Below are 3,747 nucleotides of genomic sequence, written 5' to 3' on the forward strand. Positions count from 1 at the left end.
ATATATATATATATATATATATATATATATAAGTAAAATCACACGCGAACAACCATGTAGATAATAACAAAGTCAAATTATAGATTAAGGGTGTTTAAAATTCAATTAACAAGCTTTCGAGATTACATCTCTTTATCAGGTAAAAATATGTTAAAATCACCCTATCAAGTCAGTATAACCATGGTATAACCAAGGTGTTTTTACATTATTATTTCTTATGTCTGCTGAATTACCTGATGAAGAGATGTAATCTCGAAAGCTTGTTAATTAAATTTTAAACACCCTTATCTATAATTTGACTTTGTTTATATATATATATAGTAGAAAAGTCTTTAGGTTGCACGATATTCAGATATAGTTACAAAAAGAGAATATGATCCGACATTTAGTTTTACACAAGCGCTATCATCTTTATAGAATCTTGATACATGCACCTGAAGATTTTATAAAGATGAAAGCGTTTGTGTGTATATATATATTGTCACCTGTTTTACAGTTAACAAGAACAAGATGAGCAAAGTCTCTGAACAACAAGTTATTAACAATGTCTCGACGTCGTCTCTCTTAATTTCTCTCTTTGTTTCATTATAATTTAACATTAAAACGTGAACTGAAGCACACAGTAAAACCTCGATCTGGCCGTAAATCTGATTGTATATATGGTTGCGTCAACCCATTAGCTGCATTCGTGATTGACAGCAATTAAGTACCATATGCACCAGCTGAAAAAATGTGCCAGGCAAGCCAAGGACTACTGTATGCAATTGCACACAGAGCTCGTATGAACTTAGTAATGAGTATTATCATATTAACATTATTCTTATTATTATTTCATATTTCTTTTTCTTCCTCTTCATATTCGTCCTCCCTTCCGATATATAGCAATACCGATCATGCTGATAATGATAATGACAATAGCGAATAAAGTCAATAAACAGAAAAATGTTTTCCCAAAATGACCACGTTATACGGTATATCGCCTAGTAGACATTCTAGTGCGTGTTTGCACGCAGCACACACGTCATCCCATCCAGGCTCTGAGTCGCGGCTGAATAATCTCTATAACCTTGTTCCGTGTGACCGGACGCTTACAGCGAAGGCCCTTCGCGTTCGGTACTCCCCGCCCAACTTAATCGTTTCCAGGGCAGCCCCTCCACGCGCTTAGTGCCTCTAGTTCTCGGCCATCGCAGTCGGGCACGTGCCTTTTATTCTATCCATACGGAGCCGCATTCCCATAAAGGTAGGCCATGCGTGTTTTTTCTCGCTTTTGTTATACCTTCCTGAGAAGAAGAATAACATATTTGAATCCGGCTACGTTGACGAACGTGGTTGGAGAAGAATTTAAAGTGATTACGTCACCGTAAATAGTAAACAAAAATTCCAGTATTTCTGTTCACTTTTTATGGTTAAATTGCTCCATCATACTTCCTATTTTACTATATTGTTCGATGTGAACTTACACTCGTGACTCATACATAGCCCATAGCAAGCAATTCATGTTAGGAACACTAATATCAAATCGTCCAGGTTTTTTGGATTTTTAACTAGTTGAGAAACAATTTATCAGGTAAGAATTTGACGATACTTTTAATCCCGTTAGTTCTTACTTTTAATGTAAAAAATGGCAACAACAATTTTACAAATTTTACCATAGAAAATTCGTGACGTATAAAGAGATTATGGTAAATGGTAAATCTGACTGGTTACTGTGTGATTCCGGTCTAAGGTTAGTCATGCGGCCGTAGAATAATTCGGGTAGCGTATACAGTCGACACACCCGCTACATGGAAAATATAAATAATAAATATAAATAATAATGATGGTAACCACAACAACGGCAACTATAAACAGTGTGGAATATGTGTTAGGGTTCTGGCTTTAGTGTTTAGAAGGGTTTACTCCATCGTATATACAACGCCATTATATTCGGTGTAGTGGATCTGTCGAGTTGATGCTCAAATAAAGAAATTTTTTAATTGTTTCGTTTAGAGAGCGATACGCTCCACTGTTTTTACCGACATATATACTGTCTACATCAGGAAATGAGTACTACAACTTAGAAAGCAATAGACGATTAGAAAAAAGCAAGTAGAAGATGATATATAACTTTAATGTTTTACGCACGGGAGGCTGATGGCGTACGCAGGGCCGTAGCCTGTGTGTGTGTGTGTGTGGGGGGGGGGGGGGTCAGAATGAAGGCAGTACATGTACTCAAAAGTGCCTCAAATACCATCTCGTGCATGCGATCTACATTATCAATATTTTCTGCGGGAGGACCACCCCAGACCCAAACCCCAGACCCCCCACCTATTTCTTACACCCTGCTTTAAATTCTGGATCCGTCACTGCCCCTAGACATTTGCTCAGCCTATACGGCCCTTGTATGTTATCGTATACATATATCTCGAGTAACTGCAACTTTGTAACTCGTATGTTTGCATTAGCGACATCCCTGAAACCCGACTATAGCTATATTTACATGTGCGGTATTTACAAGTAGTTTCCTCCTACGTTAGTTACCTGTTTGCAAGAACGCAGATAGCCTACTGGCAAAACAAACAAACCGTGTAGTATATGATTCAATAGGTATCGTAGCATTCGATAGGTATCGATAGGTAGTAGGATCCCTCATCTTATTCTACCGTAATATTTACATAGAATAGAATAACCGATCGGGCGTAAATTAGAAGAGAACTCGTATAGTACGGTAACAACTAGTAACATATCGAGTACCGTAGAGATGCAGTCAACCATTGATAGAAGTATCACATAAGGAATACGTGTCTTTTATGGGCAAGTGTTCGTTTCATGCCGCCCCTATGCAGGTGGTTGTTCTGTATAACTGCCACTCAAGAGAAAGTGTTCGTTCTGTGGCGATGTTCGCTACAGATTTGACCGTACGTACTAATACACACTGCAGTATTGAGTATACTAAAATACTACTGAATTTACGTCTATGTGGGTATATAATAATATATCTATTAACGAGAACACGCTTGATCGCGTGATATCTTTCTCATCTCCCCCCCCCCCTATTCGAGGCAATAGGAACAAGCAGGACGGGGGAGGCTACCTATTGCGCGACACCTCGACTGCACGCGCCCCCGCCCAACCGCAAATATACCTACAAATCGTTTTTTATTCTCTCGTTTACATCATCTCTCATTTTTCATTTTAATTTTTAATTTCATTCTTATTGTCCAAGTGTATATCTACAGAGAAACTACAGTGCAGGGGCTGAGTCACCCAAGCGTTAACGAAAGCTATTATAATGTGCTCCGTGGCCGGGTTAGGAAAGCTAGCATTGCACCCCTTGCCCGCTAACATATATGGCAAGCCGCTCTAGACATATTTCTAGATTCCCTCTGGAAACCGATGCAGCTATGAGACGTAAATCGGAGTAAATAATATTGGTCGGTCATATAAAAACCACAGAGAAGTGTATATGTGGATAATGTAGACTACAGACGGCGGTGTGTTATTTCTATGGGAACTACCGGTGTGTGCTTGTTGTAGTACATGCTCATGTAGGCCTAACACTTACGCCATGGAACTACATTCGGCCTTGCCCCAGGGCAGGTGCATGCATGGCTAACGTACTGTACGACTGAGGTAAACTTTCTTTGGTAGAGATTCTGCACTGTCGTAAATATATTATTTTTATTTTCATTCGATATACAGCTCGTATGATGTCGTAAATGTTCTTTCTTTTCCGTCTGCAGGGCCGTATAGCCTCTTGGGGGGGGG

The 3,747-nt window shown here is 39.2% G+C and overlaps 1 protein-coding gene across 1 annotated transcript in view; it reads left to right on the forward strand.

The window, feature by feature from the left end:
* The first annotated feature begins 1,099 nt into the window (after positions 1–1,099).
* Positions 1,100–3,747, forward strand: part of LOC106821171 — a 22,843-nt gene continuing 20,195 nt past the window's right edge. The window contains exon 1 of the mRNA XM_014825864.1: positions 1,100–1,240. The gene's annotated coding sequence lies outside the window, so the exon portion shown is untranslated. The remainder of the gene's footprint in view (positions 1,241–3,747) is intronic.

The sequence above is a fragment of the Priapulus caudatus genome, unplaced genomic scaffold (assembly GCF_000485595.1).
Source record: "Priapulus caudatus unplaced genomic scaffold, Priapulus_caudatus-5.0.1 Scaffold62, whole genome shotgun sequence".
Lineage (NCBI taxonomy): Eukaryota > Metazoa > Priapulida > Priapulimorpha > Priapulimorphida > Priapulidae > Priapulus > Priapulus caudatus.